The following is a 9,035-nucleotide window of genomic DNA, read 5'->3' as shown; positions in this document are numbered from 1 at the left end:
ACCAGACGCCGAGAGCACACAGTATTAGAGGCAGTTGCTACATCAGTAGCTTTTATGAAGAACGTCTCAGTCGCCAAGGTGCTTGAGGCGGCGACTTGGCGTTCTAATTCTGTTTTTGCCTCTTTTTACTTGAGGGATAATTTCTCTAGTTCTAGGCGACCTTCGTTCTTTGGGCCCGTTGGTGATGGCAGGACGGTCGTCAGACAGGAGAATTAGGTAGTCTTCCTGTTTTACGTTTGGTTGCTACCTGTAATTTTATTCATTAATTTTTGTTTTGTTGTATATATTTTTTGTTTTTTGTATTATAACCCATGGCAGTTTTTGACGTAGTTATAATGGGAATTAGGCAGTTGGTATTTAGGTGTTTTTTGATGACAAGGACTGACTGCTTGGCAACTCATGCTTTGCTTCCATTTTCGTGTGAAATGGTTCCAGCCACTGGGTTGTCAGGCACTGGCGACTACGCTTCTCCAGATCGATGCCTGACTAGGACTAGCCACTGGTTCGCTTGTCTGACGACTCCTGCCTTCTTCCCACTGTCCTGGACAGGGAATTAGTCGATGGATCGTCTGCTGTCATCTGTGACTCGCTCACCATCTACTTTTTGTCTCACCTGTCTTCTCACAGTCAGACACTCGTGGAGAGAATCAGGCGACACTTAGTAGCCCTGAGTTTCTTGTTGACGAAGTTGGTTGCGTTGATACACCCCCGATGATCGTGTAACATGAGACCAGGTTGGACTGTCAGGCATTCGTCCTTCGGGACTGAATCGCCTTTTTTGCTCCGCGCTCCTTTCTCTTGGCACCAGAAAGCTCGAGTTAGGAGTTGCTCATGAGCCGATTCGTTGCTGGCGACTTCGGGTTCGTTGTTGATACACCCCAAGGTTTGCTTAGCTTTGAATCGCCCAGACAGTCCAGACACTCATCCTTTAGGGAAAGAATAGTGCTTGATAGTCTTCAGGGTTGCAGACCTTGCTGTTTCGCAATCGTCTGACTGGTCACCTGGTCGGTCACCTGACGTTAGTACAGACGGACTGACTATGCACTTACTCCTTGTCTGTGCTACCGCAGTTGGTGCATTATGGTAGGAGACTTTGAGTTGTTAGTATCTTTGACCTTGGGTTGAGTTTTGACTGCCTATGATATATATTTCTTTGTTCTTTTGTTTGTTTTCTCCTATTCTGTCCGAAGGGGAAATTGTATTCAGATTCCCTCCTCCTTTCAATGTGGTTAATCGGGCTAGATAAATTTATATTAAGGTAATGTTTATTAATATGGAATTTTTATTCTAAAATTAATATAATAATACTTACCTGTATAATTATCTAGTCCCCACCCATCCTACCCCACGATCTGCTATCACACTGATTTGAGGGAAGGTTTTCGTATCTGTCAACGACAGTGTTGCAACTGGCGGACAGAATAGGAGGTAACAGGGTTGCCAGTGTGGTAAATTTTGGTGCGGTTTTTGGGATTTAGGGCTAGATAAATATACAGGTAAGTATTATTAATATTAATTTTAGAATAAAAATTCCATTTTCCCCCCTAAGAAGGCTCCTTCGGGACCTTCTAAGGGCCCGTCTCGCTCCGGCGATTCGGGGAGCTCTTCTGCTGGTCCTCCTGCTCCCTCGGGAACAGGGCCCGTATTTTCTTCTACCAAGGAGAAGAAGACAGGGGACCAGAGGAGTACCAGCTTCGGCTGGCACTTCCTCGCCTGGTTCTAGCGGTTCTGCCGCTAAATCAGGATCCGCCTCGGCTTCTCGTTAACGAGAAGTACCGAGTGGACGGTCTCCCGCGGGAGACCGTCCAGCCAAATCTTGACGCCCGAGCTCGCTCGCCGTCAAGACCGAAGCGCGGAGCAGAAGACTGGCGAGAGTCGTGCAGACGACTCTCGTCAGGCCAGTGGACGCTCTCGCAGCGACCAGCTGGCTGCTCGGGTTGACGTGACGGTCGCTGACCAGCCACAAGTTGAGGCGAGGACGGGGTCCCCGCGGCCGTCGGTACCAGCCACGGCTGGTACCAGCGGCGCGACGCGCCGAGAGGACGCTCGCCGGTCTCACCGCGACAGCGAACCTAGCAGGTCACTGACGCGCTCCCATCGGGTACCGGGCGGAGATGGTAACCAGCAACAGCTCGCCTGACGCTAGAGATCAGCGTCGACGTTCTCAGCCGAGCCTCTCGCCCCAGGCGAGCGGCAAGGCTAGGCTGCTGCTCGATCGCCACCGCGGGTTGACGATCAGCAGCAGCCCTCCAAGCACGCTGGTCCTGCCAGCGAGCTAGGGGGGGGCGTCAGGTCTGCCTTCTCCTGTACCTTCAACCTCCTCGGGCTAACACCGGGAGGAGCGACGGTACCTATGAGTGATCGCCGAGAGGTGCGCCGCTCGCGATCCCGCTATGACGCCGTATGGACCAGGCCACGGTTCTAGGACCGACCAGGACATACGCGCAAGTAGCTGGCGAGGCGACAGTCAGGGGGTCTGCCGCTGTTCCCTCCTTCGGAAGGAGGAGTATCTCGGGATCTGTTCTTGCTGGAGGGATCTGGACGGTCCCTACTACCGCAAGACGCGGTTACTCCCGAGATACAGAGGAAATTGCAGAAGTCATTAAGCTGATTCGTCAGCATAATGACCTTGCGGAAGGATTGCCGCTCCCACCAGCAGAGCCCACGTCTCTGCTCGAGTCGTTTTGGGGCCCGAGAGGGAACCCAAACCGACGGTGGGTCTGCCGCGATCGGAGCTTGCCGATTCTGTCTCGAACCAGAGTCTCTCGTCTCCGGACAAGAAGGCTCTCTCAGTTCTGGCCGGTCGATCAAGCTACTTCCACCTCCTCTACTGCGACAGCGGCGTTTCTACGTGTCTTCGGACACCGTATTAAATACTCCTTCGGTCCTCCTGAGAGGTTTCGACCTCGACGAGGACTGGAATGAGTCGAGGACGGTATCGGCTCTCTCCTGTCAGGTGTCGATCAGCCCCACCCAGACGACGTTCACAGTGGCGGCAGACCCTTACCTACAGTGAGAGTCGTAACCCTCCGCGGGAAAACGTTTTCTCCTGACGATACGTTTTCCCGGACTCTGAGAGACCATCGCCGCAAAGCGATGGCTGCTCCTATTCTTCTCCAACTGCTAGTTCCACTGGAAGGCGAGCGAGTATCCAATTCCTCCCCCATTCCCTCTCTCCTTACGGCTACGAGGGAAAGGGGAGGGATCCTACAGAGATTTCTCTGTAGGATCCCACGTTGGGGACTGCGCTACCGGGGGGACCTTCGGGGTCCTACCTGACGTAAGCCCCGGTCGTTGAGGAGGGATCCTGCCCCATTCTCGATTTCTACGGGAATCGAGAGGCCACCAGCCGATATCGTTTCACGAATTCGGTGGGGTTTCGCAGACTGCTTAGAATTCTAAGGAATTTCTAGCGCATTCAGAGTGTTCGAGTTTTTTTATTTTTACGATCTCCAAACACTTAGGCGAGACCACGGTCTAAAGTGAGCGAGACGAGAATCCCCGATGTTACATGATAATCGGGAACCTCGCCTATGCTCGAAATTCCTGGAATTTCTAGCATTGGGAAGAAGACTGCTGCTGAAAGAAACTGTCTTACAGTAGCGAGACCACCTGGAATAAAGAAGATCGGACGGGAATATCCAGTTTGGCTTGAACTATCGTCTTAGTATTCGTTTCACCATTGAAGCTTTCCTTCGAGGAAGACTTCTCCTTCATCTTTGATAGAGATCGAAGGTGGTCGATCTCCAATCCTTATTTTGTTTTCTTGAAGGAAAGAATTTAGGATGGAGATCGTTGTTCAGAATCCTACAAATATACTACGTATATTAACCTCGCGACATGATTCTACTAAGCAGTTGAATTGTCGAGGGGTAGGCGATATCCTAGTTTATCTACGGATTGCGACTTAGAAAGAGAAGTATTCTAATTGAACTGCAACTCGGGGTTGCCTGCAACCTCCCAGGAGTTTTCAGTTTCAATTTATATACTTTATGGTTTTTGTTTCACGACAACACCATTTCAACTTTTATATTTACCGAAACGTTCGTTTCGCTAAATATAATTGCTGAGCATATCTTTTATGCTCGGTAGTTTCTAGCCAAAAAACGCATTCTTCCATGGATAATGGATTACATGGCAACTCAGGATGACGAGTCGGCGAGAGCTCAGGCTCAACTACTGCGTATTGAACTGCCTGACAGCAGCTCAGTATCAGCTGGGCCTCCGAGATGCACGGTCAGTATGTCTCTCTCTCCCCTGGTTGATTGACTACCGAACCGTATCTCTGCCCAACAATCATGGACTTAGGTCTCTGATTAATGGGGATTCTCGCAATAATGAAGGACCATCTACTGCTGTGACGCTAGATTCCATCGCCTTCGACATGCGAGAATTTTCAATAGAGATATCTCTTGGACTCTTTCATCTTTCTGTTTACCGCACGGTAACAGAAGTTGTACAAGTCTCCCGCTGCATCGCACTGCGATAATGCGAATGATTTTGCAGACATCTGAGTTTGGTCTTCAAAATATCTCGTATTCGTAGGTGTACAATTGTTCATTGTTCAACCCGAATTACAAGATTGTGTCAGAAGAACATCGCCTACTCTCCGACCTGACAGCTCTAACTTCCACAAATGTTCAGCCATGGAGAAGCAGTCTTCAGGCGGCTTTCCCCTGTGTTTTCATTACTGAAGAACGCCCCGCTTTCATTGCAACTACGACTTCTCACCGGACAGCAATGAAATATCGGTTAGCGTTTTCAGTCATTTGTAAGCACAGGTTATGAATCTTGAGAATCCTTCTCTCGATTCGTCTGTGAAGACGTAGGTTGCATTCAATATCTACCTTCGTCTTCAACGGTACATAGTGTTGTTTCTCCTTAGCTGAGATTCAACAACCATGAGATGTTTTGCCTTCAGGGGACCCTCGGTCTCTAGAAGGCAATTGACTTTCGCCTGTTGGGCACATGCCTTAAGAGAATCATCACCTCGCTGTCCGGCATTGGTGACAAACAAATACATTATTTGTTTGGTCTCTCGGGCATAACCCTTTAAAGGCGAAGGTCACGTGACTTACTCGGATGCTTTGACAACTTGCCTACTCCTACCTGAAACGTCCAGTCAGTCGCAGCTGTCAGAGCCCCCGAGTCAGTTACGAACTACGCTGTTGACATTAGTTCGGTTGTTACAGAGCAATCATTACTTGTTCGTTTTAATAGCTTGTCACAGTACCCATACCATTGACACCCACCATGGAGTGTCGGTGTCCTATCCACTACCGAGAACTTTGCTGCATGGGGATAGGAGGATGCGAGAGACCTTCGTGGCAAGGAATCAGGACCTACCAGTATGGGTACTGGACATCACCGAAGTAGAGAAGAGGGATAGGTCATGCGACTATTTCCTTCTTTTCCTCTGAGGAACTGCATGACTTCTCCTGCGAAGTCAAGCATCCAGGGGATGGGGATCCATGACGCTCGATTTCGTACCGAACTTCGTAGCGAAGACTCAGAACCCTTCGGTCCCTGACGATTGGTTCGAGTCGTTCACAATCCCCTCCCTAATGGACTTCACCGCCTTCGATGCGAAGGAGATGCTGCCTTGTCCGCAAGAACTTCTCCTTGGCGCAGGTACTGGAAGGCAGGGGTCTGGTCCAACCAGACCACATGCCCTTCCTTCTACCTTCGGGATATTGCCCACAGGTCCTTGGATCTTTTTCCTTGGGACCCGTGGTGGCTGCTCAACACGTTGTGTAGCGAACACAGACCCTCGCAGGCTGAACAGCATCGAGTCCTGGTGTGACCGTAAGAATGGATGAGTGAATGAGAGTGTGACTGGCTCCTCTTCCCATCTTTTTCTTCTTACCTCTAACCTGTGGTTAGAGGGACACGGTCGTCACCCTGCTGGATTAGGACAAGATGCAGGTGAGCTACTCAACAGAGCCCCATCCTATCCCTTTCACTAGGGATAGGAGGTTATATCCACCATTCCTCCAACAAGGGGAGGAAGGGATGCCAGCTTGAGACAACCCATACTTTATGTTGCCTCTTGCAAACAGGAACAAGTTCTTGCTTGCTGGTACGAAGAGATACGCTTGCCTCTCTCTTAGTACTGCGGCCCAGAGGTCTGACCATTGATCCTGCGGTGCACACCCCGATCAATCGGACAGAGGCTTTGGATCCCCTCCCTCGCTCTTACGACCAGGGAGGCATTCCAGGGATGGACGAACACCAGTCTGTTCATCAAAAGACTCAGATTCCTCCCACCAAGAAGTGAGTCTTCCTATTGTTAAAGGACCGATGGTTTGTATTACGTATCGGAACAAATGACAATTTGTCGAAAATTGCATTTTTCCTAACTATACAAACCTTAGGTCCTTTACATATAGTCCCTCCTCATGCCACCCCTCACTCTGCGTATTTTGCATGGGCCAAAAGCAAAAGTGATTTGTTTACCTCCCGCGCGACTGTCGGACAAGCAGTTAACTACCGTTCTCCCCTTGTTCGAAGCTTACCACCGTTCCAGCTGCCGCTAGCTACTTCCTATTGTTAAAGGACCTCAGGTTTGTATAGTTAGGAAAAATGCAATTTTCGACAAATTGTCATATTGAGGAACAATCGCCTTCCCATTTTCTGTTCTCCGATTCCAGAACCACTAGCATGGAGAACAGATGCGATGCTGCTATATTGGACAGGACTGAATGTTTACGCTTTTCCTCCCTTCGGGATGATAAGAGAGGTCTTAAACAAGCTTCAATCACACCAGAATGTGACAATGACCCTAGTGGCGCCATTCTGGCCCAGGAAAGAGTGGTTCCCGGACCTTCTCAATCTGCTGGTGGATTTTCCCAGACTACTTCCACAAAATCCATCGCTTCTCAGACAACCCCATTTCAACTGATATCACCAAGGGTTGTCTGCTCTGGCCCTGACAGGATTCAAACTGTCAGGAACCTGGTCAGAGCAAAAGGGTTTTCGCGAAGGGCGTCAGAGGATATTGCTAGCTGCAGAAGAAGCTCTTCTGCCAAGCTCTACCAGTCCAAGTGGAGAGTTTTTAGGTCATGGTGCAGATGACATAGCATCTCTTCTTCTGAGACATCTATAACAGAAATTGCAGAATTTTTGTTATTTCTGAGAGACACCAAGAAGTTGGCCACTTCAACTATTAAAGGATATAGGGCCATGCTTTCATCAGTTTTCAAGCATAGAGGCCTCGACATTTCATCAAATCAGGACATCAGTGACCTGATCAGATCCTTTAGTTCCTCCAAGATTTTCAAGCCTGGAAAAATGGAATGGAACTTGGATGTAGTTTTAAGGTGGCTCAATGGCCCCTAATTTGAACCATTGAATTCTGCAACCTTGAGGGACATAACTAGGAAGACACTATTCCTAGTCGCCTTAGCCACAGCGGGAAGAGTAAGCGAGTTGCAGGCGATGAGTAAGGAAGTGGGTTTCGCCCAGGGCAATGCAGTTTGCTCTTATGTAACAGATTTTCATGCTAAAAATGAGAATCCTTCGAATCATTGGCCCCGTTCTTTCAAGATAAAGAACCTAACGGACTTAGTCGGGTCGGAAGATGAGGAACGTACATTGTGTCCAGTCAGAGCCATCAGACACTACCTGACTAGGACAGAAACTGTGAGAGGAGAGTCGAGCCGACTGGTGCTCGGTGAAAGATCCGTCTCGGCCTCTTTCAAAGAATGCAATGTCCTTTTTCCTGAGGAGTTTGATCCGAGAAGTGCATGCCCAAACTCAGGAACATGCTCTTAGGGTGCTGAAAGTGAAGACGCATGAAATTCATGCAGTAGCAACGTCATTGGCTTTCAGACAGAATATGTCTCTATCCTCCATTATGCAAACTACGTTCTGGAGGTCGAAATCGGTGTTTGCATCTCACTATTTGAAGGAGGTAGAAACTACTTACAAAAACTGCTTTAGATTGGGACCGTTGTCAGTAGCGGGAATGGTGTTGGGAGAGGAAGCATAAGGGGACTCGGGTTTTTTCCCTCTACCATTTCCTCGCCTTGAATTTGAGGTTTTTTGAGTTTGTGGGAAGCCTGGGGGTACATGTACCTGAAGTACCCACCAGTCCTTATATCTAGTTAAGGGTACCATTTGGTTTTTAGTGTAGGTGATGGTTTTTTGTATGTTTTTTTTTATCTGGTCTTTTCGCCCAGGGCAAGGGCAAACCATTGTTGTTTTTTGTCAATCATCGGTGAACCTCCATGATTGCAAAAATCCCACCATTAGTAGGGACGACCCTGGTCTTTACTGCCACGTCTCCTACATGTGATGAGAGCGCCGACCAGAGGCAGTATCTACCTGTAGCTGCTCTCTCACAAGGTAAGGTACTGCAGACATTATATATAATGTGAGCACCTGACTTATTTTTATTTAGAAAGCTGTCCAATATAACCCACCCATTTCCAGGGTAATGTGGAGTCAGCTAATGTAATTGTTTGGTAAGTCACTTATGTTAAAATGATATTTTAATGATAAAATAAGGTTTCACATATATGTACTTACCAAACAATTACATACTCAGAGCCCTCCCTCCTCCCCACAGATGGACGTTGCGGCTCAGCAAATTGAAGTCTTAAGCTCAGCAGTACCAGGTATTCCCGAAAGTGGGCGGGATCTGTATCACCTACACGAACAATGGCAGTGCTGCTACCGCCGCAGGAATTTGAATTTTCGACTGCCAGGTAAGAAAGCGTACAGCTAATGTAATTGTTTGGTAAGTGTATGTGAAACCGTATTTTATCATTAAAATATCATTTTTAGTTCATTTACATCATGACAGGGGCCTGTCGTCTTCGTGCATTAAGGGTTACAGGTCAGTGCTTTCATATGTTTTTAAGGCGAGGCTCCTTAAAATCTCTTCTTCTTATATCATTAGAGATTTAATTCAGTTTTTTCCCCATCTCGACCCATTCTGCGGTTGTCCACTCTGACATGGGGCGTTAATAAAGTCCTTCAAGCCTTGAGGTTCCCTCCATTTGAGCCTTTGAATACGGCCGATTTTAGAGACC

The sequence above is a fragment of the Macrobrachium nipponense genome, chromosome 2 (genome assembly GCF_015104395.2).
Source record: "Macrobrachium nipponense isolate FS-2020 chromosome 2, ASM1510439v2, whole genome shotgun sequence".
NCBI lineage: Eukaryota > Metazoa > Arthropoda > Malacostraca > Decapoda > Palaemonidae > Macrobrachium > Macrobrachium nipponense.
Note: the sequence above shows the minus strand (reverse complement) of the source record.